Source organism: Haliotis rubra, unplaced genomic scaffold (assembly GCF_003918875.1).
Source record: "Haliotis rubra isolate DU_JTF1 unplaced genomic scaffold, ASM391887v1 Scf274, whole genome shotgun sequence".
Taxonomy (NCBI): Eukaryota; Metazoa; Mollusca; class Gastropoda; order Lepetellida; family Haliotidae; genus Haliotis; species Haliotis rubra.
Window position 1 is genome coordinate 1,035,870 of NW_025766825.1, and position 26,740 is coordinate 1,062,609.

Below are 26,740 nucleotides of genomic sequence, written 5' to 3' on the forward strand. Positions count from 1 at the left end.
AGTTGCTGGGACACATTCTAACCTGGAATCTCCATGACAAGTGTGAGTTGCTAGGACACATTCTAACCTGGAATCTCCATGACAACTGTGAGTTGCTAGGACACATTCTAACCTGGAATCTCCATGACCAGTGTGAGTTGCTGGGGCACATTCTAACCTGGAATCTCCATGACCAGTGTGAGTTGCTGGGACACATTCTAACCTGGAATCTCTATGACCCGAGTGAGTTGCTAGGACACATTCTAACCTGGAATCTCTATGACCCGAGGGAGTTGCTGGGACACATTCTAACCTGGAATCTCTATGACCCGAGTGAGTTGCTAGGACACATTCTAACCTGGAATCTCTATGACCCGTGTGAGTTGCTTGGACACATTCTAACCTGTAATCTCCATGACAAGTGTGAGTTGCTGGGACACATTCTAACCTGGAATCTCCATGACAAGTGTGAGTTGCTAGGACACATTCTAACCTGGAATCTCTATGACCAGTGTGAGTTGCTGGGGACACATTCTAACCTGGAATCTCTATGACCCGAGTGAGTTGCTGGGGACACATTCTAACCTGGAATCTCTATGACCCGAGTGAGTTGCTGGGACACATTCTAACCTGGAATCTCCATGACCCGAGTAAGTTTCTAGGACACATTCTAACCTGGAATCTCCATAGCCCGAGTGAGTTGCTAGGACACATTCTAACCTGGAATCTCCATGACCGGTGTGAGTTGCTAGGACACATTCTAACCTGGAATCTCCATGACCCGAGTGAGTTGCTAGGACACATTCTAACCTGGAATCTCCATGACAAGTGTGAGTTGCTAGGACACATTCTAACCTGGAATCTCCATGACCACTGTGAGTTGCTAGGACACATTCTAACCTGGAATCTCCATGACCCGAGTGAGTTGCTGGGACACATTCTAACCTGGAATCTCTATGACCCGAGTGAGTTGCTTGGACACATTCTAACCTGGAATCTCTATGACCCGTGTGAGTTGCTGGGACACATTCTAACCTGGAATCTCCATGACCCGAGTGAGTTGCTAGGACACATTCTAACCTGGAATCTCCATGACCCGTGTGAGTTGCTGGGACACATTCTAACCTGGAATCTCCATGACCCGAGTGAGTTGCTGGGACACATTCTAACCTGGAATCTCTATGACCCGAGTGAGTTGCTAGGACACATTCTAACCTGGAATCTCTATGACCCGAGTGAGTTGCTAGGACACATTCTAACCTGGAATCTCTATGACCCGAGTGAGTTGCTAGGACACATTCTAACCTGGAATCTCTATGATCACTGTGGATTGCTGGGACACATTGTAACCTGGAATCTCCATGATCAGTGTGAGTTGCTGGGACACATTCTAACCTGGAATCTCCATGACCACTGTGAGTTGCTGGGACACATTCTAACCTGGAATATCCATGACCAGTGTGGATTGCTGGGACGCATTCTAACCTGGAATCTCCATGACAAGTGTGGATTGCTGGGACGCATTCTAACCTGGAATCTCTATGACAAGTGTGAGTTGCTGGGACGCATTCTAACCTGGAATCTCTATGACAAGTGTGAGTTGCTGGGACACATTCTAACCTGGAATCTCCATGACCCGAGTGAGTTGCTAGGACACATTCTAACCTGGAATCTCTATGACAAGTGTGAGTTGCTGGGACACATTCTAACCTGGAATCTCCATGACAAGTGTGAGTTGCTAGGACACATTCTAACCTGGAATCTCTATGGGAAGTGTGAGTTGCTGGGACACATTCTAACCTGGAATCTCTATGACAAGTGTGAGTTGCTGGGACACATTCTAACCTGGAATCTCTATGACCCGAGTGAGTTGCTAGGACACATTCTAACCTGGAATCTCTATGACCCGAGTGAGTTGCTGGGACACATTCTAACCTGGAATCTCCATGACCAGAGTGAGTTGCTAGGACACATTCTAACCTGGAATCTCCGTGACCACTGTGAGTTGGTAGGACACATTCTAACCTGGAATCTACATGACCACTGTGAGTTGCTAGGACACATTCTAACCTGGAATCTCCATGACAAGTGTGAGTTGCTAGGACACATTGTAACCTGGAATCTCCATGACCACTGTGAGTTGCTGGGACACATTCTAACCTGGAATATCCATGACCAGTGTGGATTGCTGGGACGCATTCTAACCTGGAATCTCCATGACAAGTGTGGATTGCTGGGAAGCATTCTAACCTGGAATCTCCATGACCAGTGTGAGTTGCTGCGACACATTCTAACCTGGAATCTCTATGACAAGTGTGAGTTGCTGGGACACATTCTAACCTGGAATCTCCATGACCCGAGTGAGTTGCTAGGACACATTCTAACCTGGAATCTCTATGACAAGTGTGAGTTGCTGGGACACATTCTAACCTGGAATCTCCATGACAAGTGTGAGTTGCTGGGACACATTCTAACCTGGAATCTCCATGACAACTGTGAGTTGCTAGGACACATTCTAACCTGGAATCTCCATGACCAGTGTGAGTTGCTGGGACACATTCTAACCTGGAATCTCCATGACCAGTGTGAGTTGCTGGGACACATTCTAACCTGGAATCTCTATGACCCGAGTGAGTTGCTAGGACACATTCTAACCTGGAATCTCTATGACCCGAGGGAGTTGCTGGGACACATTCTAACCTGGAATCTCTATGACCCGAGTGAGTTGCTAGGACACATTCTAACCTGGAATCTCTATGACAAGTGTGAGTTGCTGGGACACATTCTAACCTGGAATCTCCATGACAAGTGTGAGTTGCTAGGACACATTCTAACCTGGAATCTCTATGGGAAGTGTGAGTTGCTGGGACACATTCTAACCTGGAATCTCTATGACAAGTGTGAGTTGCTGGGACACATTCTAACCTGGAATCTCTATGACCCGAGTGAGTTGCTAGGACACATTCTAACCTGGAATCTCTATGACCCGAGTGAGTTGCTGGGACACATTCTAACCTGGAATCTCCATGACCCGAGTGAGTTGCTAGGACACATTCTAACCTGGAATCTCCGTGACCACTGTGAGTTGGTAGGACACATTCTAACCTGGAATCTACATGACCACTGTGAGTTGCTAGGACACATTCTAACCTGGAATCTCCATGACAAGTGTGAGTTGCTAGGACACATTGTAACCTGGAATCTCCATGACCACTGTGAGTTGCTGGGACACATTCTAACCTGGAATATCCATGACCAGTGTGGATTGCTGGGACGCATTCTAACCTGGAATCTCCATGACAAGTGTGGATTGCTGGGAAGCATTCTAACCTGGAATCTCCATGACCAGTGTGAGTTGCTGCGACACATTCTAACCTGGAATCTCTATGACAAGTGTGAGTTGCTGGGACACATTCTAACCTGGAATCTCCATGACCCGAGTGAGTTGCTAGGACACATTCTAACCTGGAATCTCTATGACAAGTGTGAGTTGCTGGGACACATTCTAACCTGGAATCTCCATGACAAGTGTGAGTTGCTAGGACACATTCTAACCTGGAATCTCCATGACAACTGTGAGTTGCTAGGACACATTCTAACCTGGAATCTCCATGACCAGTGTGAGTTGCTGGGACACATTCTAACCTGGAATCTCCATGACCAGTGTGAGTTGCTGGGACACATTCTAACCTGGAATCTCTATGACCCGAGTGAGTTGCTAGGACACATTCTAACCTGGAATCTCTATGACCCGAGGGAGTTGCTGGGACACATTCTAACCTGGAATCTCTATGACCCGAGTGAGTTGCTAGGACACATTCTAACCTGGAATCTCTATGACCCGTGTGAGTTGCTTGGACACATTCTAACCTGTAATCTCCATGACAAGTGTGAGTTGCTGGGACACATTCTAACCTGGAATCTCCATGACAAGTGTGAGTTGCTAGGACACATTCTAACCTGGAATCTCTATGACCAGTGTGAGTTGCTGGGGACACATTCTAACCTGGAATCTCTATGACCCGAGTGAGTTGCTGGGGACACATTCTAACCTGGAATCTCTATGACCCGAGTGAGTTGCTGGGACACATTCTAACCTGGAATCTCCATGACCCGAGTAAGTTTCTAGGACACATTCTAACCTGGAATCTCCATGACCCGAGTGAGTTGCTAGGACACATTCTAACCTGGAATCTCCATGACCGGTGTGAGTTGCTAGGACACATTCTAACCTGGAATCTCCATGACCCGAGTGAGTTGCTAGGACACATTCTAACCTGGAATCTCCATGACAAGTGTGAGTTGCTAGGACACATTCTAACCTGGAATCTCCATGACCACTGTGAGTTGCTAGGACACATTCTAACCTGGAATCTCCATGACCCGAGTGAGTTGCTGGGACACATTCTAACCTGGAATCTCTATGACCCGAGTGAGTTGCTTGGACACATTCTAACCTGGAATCTCTATGACCCGTGTGAGTTGCTGGGACACATTCTAACCTGGAATCTCCATGACCCGAGTGAGTTGCTAGGACACATTCTAACCTGGAATCTCCATGACCCGTGTGAGTTGCTGGGACACATTCTAACCTGGAATCTCCGTGACCCGAGTGAGTTGCTGGGACACATTCTAACCTGGAATCTCTATGACCCGAGTGAGTTGCTAGGACACATTCTAACCTGGAATCTCTATGACCCGAGTGAGTTGCTAGGACACATTCTAACCTGGAATCTCTATGACCCGAGTGAGTTGCTAGGACACATTCTAACCTGGAATCTCTATGATCACTGTGGATTGCTGGGACACATTGTAACCTGGAATCTCCATGATCAGTGTGAGTTGCTGGGACACATTCGAACCTTGAATCTCCATGACAAGTGTGAGTTGCTAGGACACATTCTAACCTGTAATCTCTATGACAAGTGTGATTTGCTGGTACACATTCTAACCTGGAATCTCTATGACCAGTGTCTGTAAATAATCGATTCTGGACCAGACAATCCAATGATGCATGAGCCTCGATCTACGCAATTGGGATACGATGACCACGTCAGCGAGCCTGACCACCCGATCCCGAAAATATTAAACTCTAGGGGACTTAGTCAGTGATAAATTACACAGACATGAGCACCTGTCATGAAATCAGTACGCATTAATCCCCGTTACCTGATTAATCTGCAGTTGGTTTATACAAACTGACAATAATAAGTGCTATGTTCAATATAGGAGATCTACCACATAATGTGTTGCACTGCAGCTGGTCAGACTATAGAAAGCTTAATATGTGCTCGATATGCTAATGATGTAAAACGTGTATTGCATATTAGATATCCACTCTGATAGTTATTTACAGGTGCGTTATGGCGTCGTGTGTACTGTGAACAACAGCGAGTGAGTTTAGTTTTAGGCCAGTTTTAGCAATTTTCCAGCAATATCTCGGCGGGGGAAAACCAGATATAGGCTTCACACATAGTACCCATGTGGGGAATCGAACCTAGGTCCTCGGCGTGACGAGCGAACGCTTTAACCACTAGGCTACCCCACCGCCCCAATCTTACATGGTAATAACCGCAGTTCGTTATAAGCGTTTCGACTAAAATAGTAGTCGAGATGAAGGAGAACAGTTCGTTATATACGTGTTCGTTATAAACACATTTAAACACCAGGAACAACAACAGCTGTCATCGGGTCTGGAAAAAATGACTGAAGAAAACTTACGACGCGCGGCTTGTTTAGTAAGGCCACATTCACCATAATACAGCTATATGGCGGTGGTCTGTAAATAATCGAGTGACCAACACCGTGAGTCTCGGTCTACTCAGCTGGGCTACGATGGCATGTGTCAACCAAGTCAGCATGTCTGACCACCCGATCCTGTTAGTCGCCTCTTACGAGAACATGGTTTACTGAAGACTGACTGAGTTTGGTGCTTTCAGAGTTTCTCACAAGTGTATATTCTAGATAACAGCTTCTCTGTGTTAGTGAACAAACCAACTACGGGTGAGTGAGTGAGTCTAGTTTTACGCAGCTTTTAGCAATATTCCAGCAATATCAAGGCGGGGGGATGCGCGGAGACGCGCGGAGAAGGTTGACGGCAAAACAAGATGCACGTGACAGTGGTAAGGTGTACAAAATGTAAATGTCAGCATTGAAAGATTGGTGGATAAAAACGCAAATAGCAATAAGAGTATGTTGTGTTATGACAGTTTATTGTGGCCATGTCGAGGGTTTTAGCCTGTGGTAATATGCGTGATAGAAACAAATTGTGGAGAGGGGTATGACAGCGTTCAGCTACACACACAGAAAGCACAGACTAAAACAGTGTATTGTGCGACAACGAAGGGTGAGCGTGACAGCACTAGGACTTTACCGCGGATCCCTACCATATACTATACAAGAAAAAAAGAGAAAAAAGCCCATGTCTCAAGTACGCGACAGTTGCAAGTGATATGGGGAGCAATTTAAACTAAATAAAACCCAAGCTTGTGACACCCCAGTTTACGAAACTGTTAACACCACTGATAATAATATACACAGTTCTACAATTCTAATAATAATAATAATAACCATTACACATAAAAATAAATAAAAATAAAAATTACTACTACTGCTGCTACAGAGGTGACAAGACCTTATCGATGACAACTTCTTTATTTTGACAATGGCGACGTTTCGGTATAGATTCTTATACCGTTTTCAAGCGTGCTTTTTTCAACGACGCTTTTCAAACGATACGTATTGCAATGTTGTTCATGGTATATTGGGTAAAGAACATATATGAAGTTTTTGTGATTACCTTTATGGTTTGACCGCCTCCGTGGTGTAGTGGTTAGAGCGTCCGCCCGGAGAGCGAAAAGGTCGCGGGCTCGCTCCCCGGCCGCGTCATACCAAAAGACGTTAAAATATGGTATTTGTTGGTCCCTGCCTGGCGCTCGGCATAAATGGGTACAACAAGGACTGGTCGACTCGGAGTCAGTATACTGTGTCTGAGTGGGGTATTCATGCTTCACTGCGGCATGGTATCTCAGTGGGCTAGCACTATAAAACCAGCTTCAGTCTGGGCTAGTACAAGCAGCCTCAGCTACACATACACACGCATGCACGTCGTCATATGAGCGAAATATTCTCAAGCACGACGTTAAACCCAATTTAACCTCACCTCACCTCACCTTTATGGTTTAAAATATAATCTACACGTACTTTCATTCACAACAAATGTTTCCCTTCGTTATTCAATGACAAAAAGAAAATAGAGTCCTTGACTACGCAACCTAATTTTGAGATTGCTGTTATCAGAACCATGACATATATGTTTAGGGATTTATAATGTAGAAAATAGGATTGACATGCACAATTAGTGCCACTCACTGTCAAACACTTAAGTTCCCTATATATCGCCATACGGGTATCACAATATGTTGCAATACAATTTTTCCGCCAATACGCAGCTACTACTACTACTACTACTACTACTACTACTACTACTACTACTACTACTACTACTACTACTGCTACTACTGTAGCTACTTCTACTGCCGCTACTTCTACTGTAGCTACTACTACTGCTACTTCTACTATAGCTACTACTACTACTGCTACATCTACTGTCGCTACTACTACTACTGCTACATCTACTGTAGCTGCTGCTACTTCTACTGCAACATCTACTGTAGCTGCTGCTATTTCTACTGCTGCTTCTACTGCTACTTCTACTATAGCTACTACTACTACTGCTACATCTACTGTCGCTACTACTACTACTGCTACTGCTACTTCTACTTCTACTTCTACTGCTACTTCTACTTCTACTGTAGCTACTACTACTACTGCTACATCTACTGTCGCTACTACTACTACTGCTACATCTACTGTCGCTACTACTACTACTGCTACATCTACTGTAGCTGCTGCTACGTCTACTGCTACTTCTACTGTAGCTACTACTACTACTGCTACATCTACTGTCGCTACTACTACTGCTACTTCTACTTCTACTGCTACTTCTATTGAAGCTACTTCTACTGCTACTTCTACTGAAGCTACTACTACTACTGCTACTTCTACTGTAGCTACTACTACTACTGCTACATCTACTGTAGCTGCTGCTACTACTACTGCTACTTCTACTGCTGCTGCTACTACCGCTACTACTGCTGCTGCTTCTTCTACTAATACTGTAGCTACTACTACTACTACTGCTACTTCTACTGCTGCTGCTACTACCGCTACTACTGCTGCTGCTGCTTCTTCTACTGCTGCTGCTACTATAGCTACTAATGCTACTGCTTCTGCTAATACTGTAGCTACTACGACTGCTACCTCTACTGTAGCTACTACTACTACTACTGCTACCTCTACTGTAGCTACTACTACTACTACTACTGCTACATCTACTGTAGCTACCACTACTGCTGCTACTTCTACTGTAGCTACCACTACTGTAGCTACTACTACTGCTACTTCTACTTCTACTGAAGCTACTTCTACTGCTACTTCTACTGAAGCTACTACTACTGCTGCTACTTCTACTGTAGCTACTACTACTACTACTGCTACATCTACTGTAGCTACTACTACTACTGCTACTTCTACTGCCGCTACTTCTACTGTAGCTACTACTACTACTGCTACTACAACTGCTGCTACTACCACTACTGCTGCCGCTACTACTACTACGACAACTGTAGCTACTACTACTACTGCTGCTGCTACTACTACTGCTACTGCAACTGCTGCAGCTACTACCACTACTGCTGCCGCTACTACTACTTCTACTACTACCACTACTACTACTACTACTACAACTGTAGCTACTACTACTCCTACTACTCCTACTACTACTGCAACTGCTGCAGCTACTACCACTACTGCTGCCGCTATTACTACTTCTACTACTGGTACTAGAACAAATACAACAACTACTTCTACTACTGCCGCTGTTACTACTACAACGTCGAAGACGATAACAACACTGCTACTGTTGCTACTGATACCATCGATAGCGGCAGTGAATTCTGTGATCTGTGTAAGGGCGTGTAGCTGGGATGTACTCGAGGAGCCCATTAGAACTTTCTCCTCACACTTACTTTGTCCCTCGCAAAACCCATTTACTTTTGCAGGCTAAGTCTCCTTATATCCCACTGACAAGATACAACATTAATTTGAATATCTGGTGAAACTTGGATTCCACTTAAAGCTCCGAGATGACGGACTGTCACGTGATACCTAGAGATCAGGCCGACAGGTGAACCTCGATCATTCGGCCTGTTCATGGTAACCCACTCACTACATGAGTGAGGTCAGGTGAAAGTATGGAAGCATATTAGAGCCATAATCCAAGGAAATTATTCTCTACGTACATGATACTTACATCCAAATGGAAGATACTTACATCTGCGTCTATGATGTCATAATCTACTGATAAAATAGTTAGATTTACTGTCGAATTATCGACTTAGGTGACCAAATACTCTCCAGTAATAGACAAACGTTCCGGGTCTGATTTATTCTACCTCTGGTCTTTAATGACTATGTCTTTGTGACTACATTGAGGTATTATATACAGTATATCTACATAGATAAAACTAACCCTACAGTGAAATGCATCAATTTTATTATTTATTTGAGTTTGTGTTTTTATCGCTGACAGTTTGAACAGACAATAATTGTCTAAATACTAAATACAAATACTCACTGGGTCAGTTAAAATAAAACGTGTGCGTGCGTGCGTGCGTGCGTGCGTGCGTGCGTGCGTGCGTGCGTGCGTGCGTGCGTGTGTGCATGCGTGCGTGCGTGTTGTAAACAGACACGGAGCCGACAGATATTACCGACCTTCCTCTTTCCGGGTAGGCACCTTACTCACTGGACCAGCGGTTATAAGACGAGTGTGTGAGTGAGTGAGTGGGGTAAGACTTCCGCCCGTAACTCCCCAGCCCCCACCCCACCCCTTAAATTTTAACGATGATTAGAGGCCATAAAATATGAGTTAGGGTTTAAGGTTAGACTATAAGGGTTAGGGTTAGGGTTTAGGGTTTAGGGTGTAGAGTGTAGGGTTAGGGTTAGGGTTAGGGTTTAGGGTTTAGGGTGTAGAGTGTAGGGTTAGGGTTAGGGTTTAGGGTGTAGAGTGTAGGGTTAGGGTTAGGGTTAGGTCCTTTCAAAATTTAAGGGGGAATACGGGCGGCAGTCTTTCCTGGGTGAGTGAGTGAGTGAGGTTTCATGGAGCTCTGAGGTCCCCCATCATCACCTCAGGTGATAACTTTTGTATGACTGGTTTGTGATCAGCCCTTTGATGGGGCACCTTAGTGGACAATCACCTTACTGGACAATCGGGACCCACATATGGTTACTCTTGTATGTTGCCATTCCGTATAAACCCAACACCTGCTTGTGTCGAGGAACAAGTAATTCCCTCACACTCGATAAACTATATGTACCCGACCACCAGGTATCAGCAGTTGTCAATATTATCGACAGTTCGTCACGCTCACACCTCCACAACTGTCGAGGGTCGGGGTGGTTGAGGGGCAGCTCTTGAGTGTCCCCACCCCCCGTGTCAAGTCTCTAGGGGTCAGGACGCACACTGTCGCATGTTGATCGTTACTGTATTACAGCAGATAGGCGATAAGTCGTCGTGATGTTTGTAAACGTTTGATAATGTCGGGAGGGTAAGACCCTGCCTTTATGAGTGGCGACTTGCTCCGTGTGCGATATGTACAGGTGGTTTACAGGAGCGGGTCGAGGGTTCGAAACTGGTTAACCCTCAGACAGTATTTGTAGCTTTAGGAAAGTAGAGTGAGTGAGTTCAGTTCTACGCCGCTTTAGCAATATTCCGGCAATATCAGGGCGGGGGGCACCAGAAATAGGCTTCACACAATGTACCCATGTGGGGAATTGAACCTTGATCTTCGGCGTGACGAACGACCGCTTTTACCACTAGGCTACCCCAGCGCCCCTTGGGAAAGTGGGGGCGGTGGGGTAGCCTAGTGGTAAAAGCGTCGGCTCGTCACGCTGACGACCCGGTTCGAATCCCCACATGGGCACAATGTGTGAAGCCCATTTATGGTGTCCCCCGCCGTGATATTGCTGGAATATTGCTAAAAGTGGCGTAAAACCCAACTCACTCACTCACTTGGGAAAGTGGATGGATCTGTTGGAATCACCGTGGCAAAGACTCACCAATACTGTCCCAGCTGTGTCCATTTCGGGAATCGAACCAGATGTTTGACGTCACAAACATCCGGCTGACTCGACGTCATGCTATTGTCTTTTATTACTCGCCCGTGAAAGATACTGCAGTTTATTACCTACGAGGGCGAAAATATCAGGGTTCATATTTTTCATACGATGCCCTAGGGCAAAATATCACTTTGTCATGGTGACGTGACGTCATGAACAATGCTATGACGTCACGTTTCTTCTGTGACGTTGCGTTCTATATGCGGCGACTGCGGGTAGCCAGCTATGTTTGAAAGTAAGTTTGGGTTTATTTTCCTCAATTTGACGACTTCGGTAATAAACAGAATATTATATTCGTGCCCACATCATTCTGCGTTTACGACACTCGTGCCTAAATATCGGTATATCCCTCGCTCTAGCTCGTGAAATACCAACATTTAGGCACTCGTGTCGTAAACATAGTATGACATGGGCACTCATATAATATCCTCTATGTAATATGTTTACGGCAATATTACAAAAGTTTAATACCGCTAGACGTATGACGTCATAATGGTTAACAGTTATGACGTCACAATGCTAATACCTCTGTCACAATGGAATGTTCACAAACTAAAACTCGAGTTGTCAAACTTTAGTTTGCCGTGTGAAGGCCGCTTAGGACCTTGCTTGAGAGCCCGCACACTGTATGCAGTTTCTATCAACTTATGTTGGAGAGTAATATACAGAATCCTAAACTCGCTTCCGTGAAATACCATTTTTATTTAACTCGTGAAAGAATTAGTATCAAACTCCATTTCGCTCGTTTGATGCCAAATAATTAACTCGTTTGATAAAAATGGTATTAGTTTAGTATCCTCTATGAGTCCTATGTATACATGTTGTCGCACACACATCTTGGGTTCGAATCTCGTGACAACTCTGCCAGGAATAAGTCTATGTTAAAGTATTGACCTATTGGATTGTGGCACGGGGGAGTGGGAAGAGGAGGATTTGTGTGGTGAAACATTTTTAGCATAATTCAAGCACATTGCAGATATTTGTGTGTCCCTCAGGACTGTACAAAAGGCTAGCATGACCACCGGAAGCCTTTAGTCGAGGCTTACGACAAGCATGGTTGTATTCATAGCCCGTGTAATAAATAACCTAATTAATGACAATACATACAGATTATAATTTCCCCACAACCTACGCCCTGATCAAATGTAAATGTACAACGTGAAGGTTGTGTATGGTGTGCCTATATGAATATATACTCAAGGACAACCCCAACATTCAATATTTAAGTATCATATGGATCATAATATCAACTATTAGATACTGAAATATTGATACTTGGGATGGTCCTAGACTATTTTTGCTGAGTATATATGATTAGATATACGGAAGTGAACCTGCCATGCGGGTTTACATACGTGCCTACTGGAGGGTAGGAGAGGTGAGTGTTTGTGTTGGGTGGGGGTGGAGTGTTTTGGAGGTGAGGGGTGAGAGCGAAGTGATGTGTATGTCGGAAAAGTGGTGGGTGGGGGTGGGGTGGTGGTGGTGGTGTCAGGTCACTACTTCAGCCTATAGTAAGATGTAATGTTATGTTTCCTGCTACTACTGCAGTCCACAAATGAGTGAGTGAGTGATTTAGCTGAAGCCTTACTTCGCATCGGCTTTGTTTCAGCCATAGAGCAACGATGTCCACATATGATCTAATTCTAATGACTAGCCTCGCTGCTAGTCTGCTAGAAAGATGTATTACTTGTTAGGCGAGACTTAATTGGACTGGGTCATCAGTTCGGTGATTGATTGTTCATAACATCGACCACAGGTTTGTCTTGCCTCGACTCATCCAGCTACACGCCGTCTTTACCTGGGCTTAAACTCACTGGTTGTATCACTGTGGAAGCGCTAACGTTGCTTCGTGCACCCTGGTACCTTACCGAGTGGTGCGGGCACCTGCTGTCGAGTCTGAACCAGACAGGGTATGCGGGCGGTAAAGCAGATTACAGGCATGCATGTTGACACACACTACTATGCTATCTTTTATGCTAAGGATATTCGTATTATGCCAGGTGGGAATTGAAGATTGCTGGTATAAGTTGTCACACAATCAGTATAGCAATTTTTCATGTACAATACAACCGATCTTACCGATGAGGTCTGAAGCTACCATTTGACCCTGTCGGTTTAGGTCTCATGTTACTAACCAGTACTTATTATTTGTGCTCCTATAAATTATTCTTCGTGTTTGAAAAATATATTAATATAATTGATCGAAAACCCGAACCTTCTCAGTAATTATGTCTCGTGAGTGTTTTTATCTGCTACCGTTTTCCTGGCGACTAGTTTTGTATAGGTTTCAGCCAGAGGGCACCGTGTGGTTCATTATGGAGCAGATTAGATCTCTTGAAGCAGCCAGCCGTGATGGATTAGCTCGTTACAATACACGCCATGTAATACTATCGGGTTGGGGTCGACATCCGCTACCCTGGCTACCAACACGGGTAGGGTTTGCTTGTCACGAAAATATTTATGGATTATAGTATTACGAGCAATGACTATTTATTCTAACTGACAAAGAACTCACGGTGTGTGACAGAAATTTTGTGAATTACGTGTTGATAAGATCTGTCAATCGGGCTTTTAAGTTTATACTGCGGAATTAATGGTCTTCATAAATATGGTGTAATATCAAGAATACCGGGGGCATTGGTATCTTAACGTCACTCGGGTCATCAGCAGTTGATAAACGATGGCCTACGTTACCCCCTTAAAATTGACGTATTCATTCATTCATTCATTCATTCATTCATTCATTCATTCATTCATTCATTCATTCATTTATTTATTTATTTTGTCAACTTTAAAAGGAAGTGTTTACATTTGTATCTGACCCCTATCCAGAAAAGTACATCTGAATCAGGAGATATCTCCCTTATAAATTCACCATCCACCCTCGTGTATCGGTGTGTGCAACTCCGTCGTCAACAACAGCAAAAACATCAAAAAGGACATCCAAACAAATTAAATCCCCCAAAACTCCAAAACCAACTACAACGAAATAACACACCAACCAGATTGATATTTCAAGCATTAATATTCAAATATCTTTGTCTAAACGTTGTTCATGTTGAGCCACGTCTCAAAGGGAGTCTGAACCATTTCATGTAACATTCTGATTTCAGCAATTACAGTTAGTTGGTTTGTTCACTAAAACACAGAAGTTGTTATCTAGAATATACACTTGTGAGAAACTCCCTAAAGCACCAAACTCAGTCAGTCTTCAGTGAGGTGAGGTGAAATTGGGTTTAACGTCGTGCTTGAGAATATTTCGCTCATATGACGACGTGCATGCGTGTGTATGTGTATGTGCGGCTGCTTGTACTAGCCCAGACTTAAGCTGGTTTTATAGTGCTAGCCCACTGAGATACCATGCCGCAGTGAAGCATGAATACCCCACTCAGACACATTATACTGACTCCGAGCCGACCAGTCCTTGTTGTACCCATTAATGCCGAGCGCCAGGCAGGGACCAACAAGTACCATATTTTAACGTCTTTTGGTATGACGCAGTCGGGGATCGAACCCGCGGGCGGACGCTCTAACCACTACACCAGGGAGGCGGTCCAGTCTTCAGTAACCCATGCTTGTCGTAAGAGGCGACCAGCGGAATCGGGTGGTCAGACTCGCCGACATGGTTGACACATGTCATCGTATTCCAATTGTATAGCTCGATGCTCATGCCGTTGATCACTGGATTCTCTGGTCCAGACTCAATTATTTACAGATCGCCGCCATATAGCTGGAATATTGCTGAGTGTGGCGTTTAACAGCAAACCGACCAACCAACTGTTCATCGAATGCACATCAGAGTCTAGATTTTCGAAGCTTTCCTAGCGCTAAGATAGTCGTAAGTGCCATATATTAACATGAACTCACGACTAACTTAGCGCTAAGAGTGCTTCGAAAATCGAGGCCCAGAGCATAACATGTGTCCATTTAGTACTGTTTACGTATTGAATTTACAGAAGTAAATAAGTAACGGCTGGTCTAACGCTCGAAAGTAACAGAACATATTTCAACTAACAACACCTTAAAGCCTACCGTGCGCTCGTTTCGATCAACCTGTAACTGGTTGTTCGCCAGCCAAATTAAACCTAACACCAATATCCTTGAAATAACAGTACCCACAGTCACAAATAACGATTCTGATTTACATCTCGACAGAACATGTAGAGTCGTAATACAACATCGTCCAGCTTACTTTGAAGTGCCGATATTGACCAAAGCTGCTGGTGGCAACTAAGCCGTGTTCGATTAGATGACCTGATACACCAGAAGGCCTGAGACACGTCAATGGTGACACGGTTATGGAGTATTGTTGAGGTACTCCATATACCATCTGTGCCGAGATTATTGACTTATGCCCTGATTGATGTGTAGCAGATATAGAGTATGAGTCAGTAATATACAGATATCGGTACCTTGAATCTGGTAGCAGGATACTGCCAGATACCTACCAGTTGTAATGGATGATTATCCTGTCGTATCGCTATGTGTATCTCCATATTACCGTTGCCGCCATGTTGTTTTCGTTTTGACTTTGTTTGTTTATTATATAACGCCACACTCAGCAATATCCCATTTTTATCACACGAGTCTGTAAATAATCGTGACTGGACTAGACAATCATGTGATAGACATCATGATCATCGATCTGAGCAATTGGGAACCGATGACATGTGTCAACAAAGTCAGCGAGCCTGACCACCCGAATCCGTTAGTCGCGTTTTGCGTGGAGCATTAGTTGCTGAAGATCAATTTTAACACGGATTGTCCACGGGGAAGACGAGCATGGGTTACTGAAGATTAATTCTAAAACGTATTTTCACTGGTCCTCCATAATGGCTTCTTGGATTTCAAACTGGTCAAACCCTTTGACTGTTATCCCGTTTGTTGACCGCTTGGTCAATTACACAACCGGTGATAAAACTCTTGACAATGGTCAGTTTGATTGATTTTGTCCCACGCTTAAACAGAAGATTATTGTTTGTTTGTAAAGTAGTCTGTCTCATAGTCCTTGATCTATATCTTTCCCTTCCACCCAGCCCTATATGCAATGTAAATGCTTCGAATTTTCCACTAGATTTAGATTTAATCTAGATTTTCCTACGAATCCCCTATTATATAGTTGTTTCTTTCTTTCAAAATTAGACCCGTGAAGATTCGGGTTAGAATTGATATTCAGTAACCCATGCTTGTCGTTAGAGGCGACTAACGGGATCGGGTGATCAGGCTCGTTGACTTGGTTGATACATGTCATCGGTTCCCAGTTGCGTAGATCGATGCTCATGCTGTTGATCACTGGATTGTCTGGTCCAGACTCGATTATTTACAGAGCGCCGCCATATAGCTGGAATATTGCTGAGTGCGACGTAAAACTAAACTCACTCACTCACTGAACAGGTCGTGTTTCGCTCCTAAGATTCTGCAGATGAAATGCGATCAAACGTATATATTACGTACGCTTCATTTGTTTTTGTCTCCTCTTCGTACAATTATTGTCACGATACACAATTCATTAATGCACAATAGTCTGTCCATTTCACATATCCCTTAACAATATGAACATTAATTATAATGAAATGAATTTGCAGAAATTCTGTCCCTTGAAAACACGGCTTTACATTAATTGGAACGTTGAATTGAAGATGAAGAGCATGTGTAATCACCGTCACTTATATTATACGATCATTGGAGAATAGCTCTTGTTTCAAGTGTAGTTGCCAAAACCTGTTTTTTAAGATCACAGCGAAAAAACATAACATCATTTTATATGGATAAACTATCGCTTTTACATGTGTATAAATTCCGGCCATTGTCATTAAGACATGTGTCATTAAGACATTGTCATTAAGACATGTGTCATTAACCATTCTACCATGGCTACGTGAAATGCTCGAATTTGATTGGTCAAGCCACAAAATCAGACGGTATCAATTTGGATTGAAAATGCGTCTGATTTCACGGCGCTTCACTGCGCACGTCTACAACCCTGCCGCACTACTTCAGCTTGGCCACCAACATGACTAACATCAACACAACAGACGTGATGGAAATACTGATGAAACATTTATTAAAACTCGAAAAATACAATTATACGATTTCTCCACCACAATTATTAGGGGACCTCACTATCATAATTATTACCTTCTATTATAAAAATATTCAAACTCAATTACAATACACAGCCCCACACATAAACAAACAATATCTAACATATAAATCAGAAAACCTTGTAACAATACATCCCTATCTATCCCTATTTGTGCGGCAAAACGTTTGTAAACATTAACCTACCGATAAATGGTATATTTGTTTCCCTTTAGAATGGGAAATTCGCAAGATAACGGTCAGGCGAAACACAAAATTTGCCACTCATACTCCATCATGTCCCGTTGCATCGTTCAAATGTCAAAAACGTAACCATGAGAATTTAGTTCTCTTCAACCTTCCCCGAAGGCTGTCACTGCAGCTATGTTCGTACACTTTGAAAAGCTTGGCCACAATCCAGTCCCAAATGACGAGAACAATGATCCAAGGAATCCCAAGTTAGTCGAAGGTACACAAAGCAGCAGTACTGTCACTCTTCCTCGCATGCCGGGGTGGCGGCACGTACGTGAAATCATGATCGACGCTCGCCGGCCCGGTCATAAAAAATTAACAGTCTTTGATGACTTACGGGTTATAGGTCGATCAGAAAAGGATCTATTCTTCGATTCTGCAGGGTTCAGGTTCGACAGTCAGTCAAGTATTTTCCACTGTCACTTCGAATTTCAACCTTTCGCAAAATGTAAACACTGGCTCGTCCGCCATTTCAAACTGTTGCGTAACTGTCTACTTCCAAGAAAATAAGTAGGTCAGACGATTCCATTATAGTGTGGACAGGGGGGTACAGTAACACGGCACACAAAACAATAGGCTGGTTTTGGTCTTGTGGGGTTATGATTATAAAAAACCAAGCTCTTATGTGTTACATTATTGCATTGAATAAACAGTAGTATGTTTTCTTTGGACAGAATATTTTTTATGTTGCAATGTTAACGAAAATACGAAAGGAACCTACCACTCCTTTATCAGACGAGTTCAATTCGCCTCTCGTCCCATGCCACACTCCGGCACAGCGATGACTTAACATAACATCACTGCCACAGGCTAATTTGCATATCACGTGACCGGACTTTTCTCTTGTTTGTAATCAAACGCGCATATTCATAATAAGAAGAGACTGGACTCACGAAAGCTTTTCGGCGCTCTGTTCATAATGTTTTACATTGTTACATATATATTCTTCCACAACTCCGACAGTAAGGTCTATGACAGTACATATTTAGATATCAAACTGGCTGCATCGTTTGCTCTCCATCAGCTTCGATGACAGCACGTGGAGCCGTACAACCTATGTAAACAAAGGATCGCTACGCAAATCGAAATAGCGTTACATGTTTTTGGATATTTTCTCAGTGAAACTAAACCATTCTATTAAAGATGTTGAGTCAGATGTGTAGACTCGTCCAAAATAAAACAGTTAAAGTAATCTGTACATTATATTGAATGGACATGGCAAGATGTGACGAATCGTCAGAGATACTATGCTGGCTTGCCGCATGGAACTCTGGGTAGGAGAGTGGTCCCATGCCGGATTACGCAGTGTCTTCCGCAGGACGAGGAAGTTCGATTTTAAATAAGTTATGGTAGAATGGAGATAAAGGTACTGTGTTTGGAAATTAGATGAATGTTAGACCGAATTGATAGTCTCTAAATTAATCATTTGAAACCTCACGCTACGCGTTCGGCTTCAAATGAAATTTAGAGACTATCAATTCGGTCTAACATTCATCTAATTTCCAAACACAGTACGTTTATCTCCTAAATGAGGGCTAACAAAGACAATGGATGATACAAATAAGATGATTAACAATGAACACAAGCATCAACATACATAAGCCGAATAACAACATCATCCATTGTCTTTGTTAGCCCTCATGTACCCTATGTAACTCATGCGGATAATGGTTGTCACCCCCTTCCCACCCCAACCCCCACACACCTCACACCCCGACCCCTTCTCAAAAAAAAATGAAGGGGGTGACAACCATTATTGGCATGAGTATATATTCTGCTGTACTCATTCCCCATGTCATGCTTGAAAACGGTATAAGCATCTATACCGAAACGTCTCGCCGTTGTACAATAAAGAAGTTGATCATCCATAAACGCTTGTCATTCCTTTTGTTTACAACTTCTAGAATGCCTCTCAAACAGTTAATATTTTATGTACCAGAGAATCACTGTTCTAGTGATGACAATTTTTAATCGTATATAAGTCCAGGGCTCAAATTCGAAAATGCGTAATATACTCATGCCAATAATGGTTGTCACCCTCCTCCCCAAACCCACCCACCCCCACACCTCACACCCACACCCCACACCCTCTCCAATTAAAAAATTGAAGGGGTGACAACCAATATCGGCATGAGTATATGTTGATAAATAAAAAGAATCGTTTTTTAAATACTCTTTTATCAGGAAACTGGTCTATAAATTCAAAATTGAATGACCGCATGGTTCAATTTAACTGCAACTGCATGCACATCGTAGGGGTTAAGATGATCAATTTCTGTCACTAATAATTACCCTGTAACGGGTGTCCAAAATGTTCTGTAAACGTGATAACCTCGCAGAGGCACTACTAATGTTGAAAACGTCGAGGCTCGCCATGCGTTTGGAAAGGGACGTCACTCTAAACACCCAAGAATTAAATCCAAATTTAAATCCCGTATTTTAGCCCATTGGCTAAATTTCGCGTGGGCCTAAATACGGGAATTCCTAGGACTTTTATTGTGATGTTAATGGGACCGAGCAGATATGAAAACATATCTGTTTGAATAGAAGACAAAACTTATGGATAATCAAACCATCAAACTTTCTATTTGAAGTTGTGTGAAATAATGTCCTTGGTTGGCTGAGCTAGACACGCTAGATGATCAAAACTCACTCACTCACTCACTTTTCAGCAGGGCAGTGTATTGGCAAATATTCCGATACGTATTGCGATATACTGGGAGATTCAGTGTTTGACTATGAGTGACATTGATTGTACATGCAGAGCCTATTTTCTACATAATAAAACCTAAAAATATATGTTAGGGTTGTGATAACCGAAATCTCGAATTTATTGTATGTAAAGGTTTTCGGAAGATGCCCCTCACATTCTGTTTTTGTCCTCAGGCTTGTCGAAGTACCACGTGACCCGCCGGGAGAAGAGCAGGTAGTCAGGTGAGATCCCGTCTGCTGCGAGACTCTCGTTAGAGGAATATGCCTCAGGTAATATCTTTCTGTCTGTTGCTCCAGTTTTGGACACGAGCATGCAGAGGGGTTTATGGTTGTGTGTGTGAAATGTGGGTGTATTGCTCTCAGACACCAAACCAAACTAGCTAACTACTACTACTACTACTACTACTACTACTACTGCTGCTGCTGCTGCTGGTACTGGTACTGGTACTACTACCACTACTGCAGCTGCTGCTGCTGCTGCTGCTGCTACTACTACTACTACTACTACTGCTGCTGCCGTTGCTACTACTACTGCTGCTGCTGCTGCTACTACTACTGCTGCTACTACTACTATGGCTACTGCTACTACAGCCCATGACCTTCAAAACACGAAAACAACATGTATTTTGGGCAAAAGTAAATATTCTCGCCCATGGGCCAAATTGTGTTTCGACCATAGGCGAGACTTTTTTATAATGCTCAAAATTAGTCAAATTAAGTCCAAATCATTTATTTTTTTCTCATGATACTTATAAACATACTTTCATTCATTTAAAACCTCCAAAACATTAAAATCCATGTTTTTTGAGCAAAAGTAAATATTCTCGCCTATGGGCGAGACTTTAATAAAGCTCAAAATTAGTCGAATGATTTTAATTGTTTTTGTCATGATAATTAAAAACATACATTCGTTCATTTACAACCTCCAAAACATGGGAAAACATGTATTTTGAGCAAAAGTAAATATTCTTAAATAACGTTCTAAATTAGTCGAATTAAGTCCAAATGATTTAATTTTTTCTCATGATACCTATAAACATACTTTCACTCATTTACAACCTCTCAAATATTAAAAAAACCATGTATTTTGAGAAAATGCAACTATTCTCGCTCATGGGCGAAATGTTTTTCTCCCATGGACGAGATTTTTTAATAACGCTCTAAATTATTCGAATTATGTCAAAATGAGTTGAATTTTGTGTTACATTCATTTACAACCCACAAACATGGATTCTGCGCTAAACTTAACATTCCTGCCCATGTGTCACTGTTGCAAACATATTTATTCTCATACAAAATATAAAACTGGGTCGAGGAAAAAGAAGCAGGAATATTTTCACGCCCAAAGTAATGAGAGTTGTCTACTGTGAAATGCTATGTAGCTATTGACTAGGGGTTGCTGCGGCGGTTACAGCCCGGGAAAGCCACATTTAAGAAAAACGGAGTTGAAATTGTGTGGCTTAACCGGCAATGGACATGGTTGAGTGATCGTGTGAATGGGGCTCTCCCGGCAATGCGCTATTAGCTAATCTGTGTTACCGTAAATAAAGTGAAATATTAATTATGTAAAATCTCGAAATCCAGTTGAATTGCTCGAGGAAAACAGTCCAGATCACGCAAACTAGCTGCCTCACGTAGGTATACTCAGACCCCTTTTACGAATTAGCTATGGTTGCCTCAGTTATTATGTTTACATTCATGCTTAAAACTCAACAACAAAAAATAGATAAATAAAAACTATACTCAGCAGCGAAAAAAACGTCAGTACGAATTCAAAATTAGATAGGCACTGTAATCAAATCATTACAGAAATGGACATAATAACTGATACAAAACATTTTTTGTGTACAATATCCTGACACATCAATGAATAACTCAGCACAATTCCAAGACATTATGTGAACGTTTGCAGTCCATTCAGACTCTTGACTTCAGTATCTAGTGTGACCACCACGAGCGGCAATAACTGCAGCACAGCGTCTTTGCATGGAGTGCACCAATCAATTGATGAAGGCCATTGGCACCTGGAACCATACTCTGAGAAGGGCCTGGCGCAATAAACCGGCTGTGTTCGACCTTGGTATGACATTATTCAGTCTCCTCTGAATCTCATCCAAAAGATGTTCAATTGGGTTTAAATCAGCACTAAGGGCTTGCCACTGCATAATGTTGACACCGTTCTGCTGTAGGAAGTCCCGTGTAGCTCTGGTAGTATGGGCCCGGGCGTTATTATGCTGGAAAATGTTGTTCCGGTGACGTGCGAAATGTGGTATGACGTGGGGTCTGAGAGCTTGGTCGATGTAGCGCACCGCTGTGATGCCGCCTCCTCTCCCTGGACCAAGGTTCTGAAACACCACAGGACCCACTCTCTGGTTCAGGCCTATTCCACCCCAGACCATGATGCTTGCACCTCCCCATGAGTCTTTTTCCATAACACATTGGTCTGAGTAACGCTGGTCACGTCGTCGTCATATTCTTGTTCTGCCATCTGCAGTTGATACGCAGTACCGACTCTCATCTGTGAACAGAACAGTTATCCATTGCCTGTATCGCCAGTTTTGACGTTGTAAGGCAAACTGTAGACGTTCACGCCGATGACGAGGGCAGAGGATTGGTCCACGGTAAGGTCTACGGCAATGGAGGTTCCCGCTGTTAAGACGTCGGCGTACTGTATCAGTACTGACTGGTCTTCCGTGTGTTCCCACTGTCTGGCGTGCTGCTTCGGATGCCTGCAAAAAGGGATTCTGTACATGCTGTAGCACAAAATGGAGGGTTTTGCCGTCTTGTGGTCACCCTTGGCCTGCCAGTACGGGGGCGATCATTTGTGGTGTTGGTGGCCCGGAAACGTTCCTGCAGCCTGTAGATGGTCCGAACATTGACCTGGAAGTGATTGGCAACGGCTTGTGCAGTGTGGCCAGCTTCAAGTCTGGCTAGCGCCTGGTTCCTCTTAGCTGTCGTGAGTCGCGTCATCCTGCTGACGTTGTAATGTTAATGTTTCAACCAGGTTTGGAGGTGCATTTTATAGCGCTGGTCCTTGTGAAGAGCACGTGCAGCATGAGTTGCATGAAAACAAAGAGAACACCGTACCATCTCCGAGATATCAGGTTGTGTTTTTGAGACCATTTCCTGGGTTCCATTCTGAGTTTGGTAAGGAATATCTTTGCTCGGATAAAGTTGGAGATGTTGTCAAAAATATACAATCAAAACATTAAATGAGTTTACAGTTATCCGTTTCTGCAGAGGAAAATTCCAAACTGATGTTTCTTTTGCTGCTTAGTATATTATAGAAGAAGGACCATTTATTGTACAAATATACTAACAACCACATATGTGACGCCTAACTCTTTCCATTTCATAGCTGTTTTTAAGCAAAATTCTTGTCCAAACTTCTCTGCTGATACGATATACCAATCATACAAACCAAAGTAGTTTACATGAAGACATAAAAAAAAATACAAACAAAGTTTTATTAAGAGCAAAAGCTGAAATTGCCCTTTTCCATAGAATGACCCATTATTATGTATCATTTTATCTCAGAACATATGTTATCATGTGTTAACTAAAAACTTCAACCAGAATAAAGAAGCCGCCCATCATATGTTAACTAAACAAACAAAGGACAAGCCACTAAAACAATTGGTGACGCTTATTTGAAAAAGCGCGGCGATTCGCGGCGCCGAGGTTTGTACTTGAAATGTGGCATTAGCGGCAATTGGTATTTTTCAAATCTGGCAATCCCGGACACCCCTGCAGTTACTCACTGACACCACGACTGTCCTGGAGGGCACAGACTCGGTATCCCACTTACTTGGTGTTTGGGAACAGTAAACAACAGAGCGAACATGAACGATGTGACTTTAATATGTGTTCTTTCATGAGTGTTCCATTTAAAGGCTTTTCACTTCGTTTTTAAATAATATTATCTCATAAAAAAATATTATCCTAACCAAAATCTTCAAAAAGTGGCAATGTAACTACCCAATTTCAAAATCATAACTAAACAATATATCAAATAAAACCACTTACAAGATTAAAGAACAACTACCATAAATGTAGAAATATTTCCAGGACAATAGCCAAATTCCAAACAGACAGCAAAATTAAATTCCAAACAGACAAATTCACAGACTGCAACGAAACAGAAACGCCCGCGCACGTCCTACAACACTGCACACACTACCAACAACACAGAATGGTACTCCAGAGTTCACTGGACACAAACACACAGTAACACTACAAACACTTCTAACCCCACTAAATAACACTCAAACATTCAAAGCCTTAGGTATAATTCTTATCAATACTGGCCTTCTACTTCGCATATAATCCCATATAACCAGATAGTGATAACTTTAAAAATGCAAAATCAAAACATAAAAATAAACAAAACAAGTACTACATTAAAAATACAAACACAAAACATAAAAATAAGCAAAACAAGTACCAACTGAACCATCCTGTAGTTCATTCTCGACCACTTCCTACAAATTTCCGAATTCAAAATTCATACAGTTTTAAGTATGCAACCTTAAACGCTTTTCGTCAAATTCAAATGAAACTTGGTCCCGTGTTACACGCGTGGTACACGCGTGTGTGTCTCGTTGCGCACGCGTGTGACACGGGACTCAAACGCGTTGCACACGCGTGTGACACGGGACTCAAACGCGTTGCACACGCTTGTGACACGGGACTCAAACGCGTTGCACACCCGTGTGACACGGGACTCAAACGCGTTGCACATCCGTATCACATGCGTGTCACACGCGTTCTCAACGCTTTCAAGGGGAATGGACATTTAGACAGTAGTGTACTTCTACCAATATAAGAACCATCACAGTACTACGTTGAAGGGGACAGATTGAAATACTGTTATATAAAATTCCATTTGTTGTTTGAAGGATCACGATAGTGAAGTTCTCGAGTATGATGACGTCAAAGTTCCACTTAAATGATTATAATATATTTAAGTAACACAACAATGCGTAATCACATTTTATATTTCAGTCTGACATTTATATGACATCAGTTGTAATTTACGGAAAACCACACAAATATGCTGCACGGACATTACATGTTTGTTTGTTGTTTAACGCCACACTCAGCAATATTCCAGCTATATGGCGGCGGACTGTAAATAATCGAGCCTGGACCAGACAATCCAGTGATCAACATCATGGGCATCGATGACATGTGTCAACCAAGTCAGCGAGCCTGACCACCCGATCCCGTTAGTCGCCTCTAACGACAAGCATGGGTTAATGAAAATCGATACTAACCCGTATTCTTTACCAGTTCCTCACGTGTGGAAATGAAGTGCATTCAAAATGACTTACCTTCGTAATCTGCCATGGTGTTTCCGTTTGTTTGTTACTTAAGGAGTCAGAGGACATTTTACGTTGGACAGGACAATATCTTACAGCTACTGCTTAATTAGCTGTGCCCGACATTAATGAATGCCGTTGTAATTACAGTTTTCTTGTCAGTTGGATGAACCAATATAATGGCTACTTGCTGTATGTTCATTTTGTTTATGAGATTATCTCTAATCTTAAGGTTATAGCAACTACTATCTTATCTAGAAAAGAGGTCTTACGCACACACATATAAGTTCTGGGTAACAATTCACAAAACATTCGTAACCCTATGATAAACGACAGGTCGTAACGTTACGAACGCTTTGCGCATTGGGATCTTGGGCCCCGTTCCTCAAAGCGATCGTAGCGCTACGACAGTCCTACGTTTACGTTAAAGTATGGGAGTTACGACAGGCCGTAACGTTAATTTTTGTTGTTGTAAGTATATACGTCTATAAATGTAAAAATAACACCAAAGTCTGTGTATCCTAGATATTTAATACAAAGTGGAGACAATGCAGTGACATTGTTCAGCGCAATATCGCAACGTCATATTTTTTAAAATGCTATACAGTTTCTCTGTACCGTCATTATGGTCTTCTCTATTCCAGGCCCGCATCTCACCGATGGATCGCCTCGCCGCCCCCCGCCGCCAGAAGGTGTTCAGCAGGTCCCTGCTGCCCCTGGGGGACAACTTACCTTACTGGTCCACCCTGTCCCTGGACTCCAAGTTGCCCGTGGCCCCTAGCCCCCGGGGATCGTACACGCTGTTTACCACGGAGATCGGTCAACCCAAGTACATCAACAGGCAGAAGTACGTCATTAGTTACCATGACGTCATAATCAAATGACGTCATTAATCTCTCTGCCGCAAAAATATTTTTACGTTCAGTTGATAGGAGCCACAACACTGAAATAGCCTGTCGACTGTCGCTGTGCTACGACCTTTTAGGAACGGGACCGTAGTTAGCTATACTGAGATTCAAGACACCCGTTCCTGATTCTGCTTGTCAAAATAATGGTATGAAAAAAGTAATGTGAAAAAGCAGGGGGTAGGGTATCCCACTGGATCCCCCCTACTCTTACTCCAGTATGCGGAGGGTCGGTGTTTAGATCTTGGTTCG

General features: G+C 42.9%; 1 protein-coding gene across 2 annotated transcripts in view; it reads left to right on the forward strand.

The window, feature by feature from the left end:
* LOC124280797 (vicilin-like seed storage protein At2g18540) overlaps window positions 1-26,740 on the forward strand; it is a 44,155-nt gene that overhangs the window by 12,960 nt on the left and 4,455 nt on the right. Inside the window, exons 2-3 of one of the 2 annotated variants that reach the window (XM_046716771.1) lie at window positions 20,437-20,532; window positions 26,228-26,430. The gene's annotated coding sequence lies outside the window, so the exon portion shown is untranslated. The remainder of the gene's footprint in view (window positions 1-20,436; window positions 20,533-26,227; window positions 26,431-26,740) is intronic. The other variant, XM_046716770.1, reaches the window with a different exon arrangement.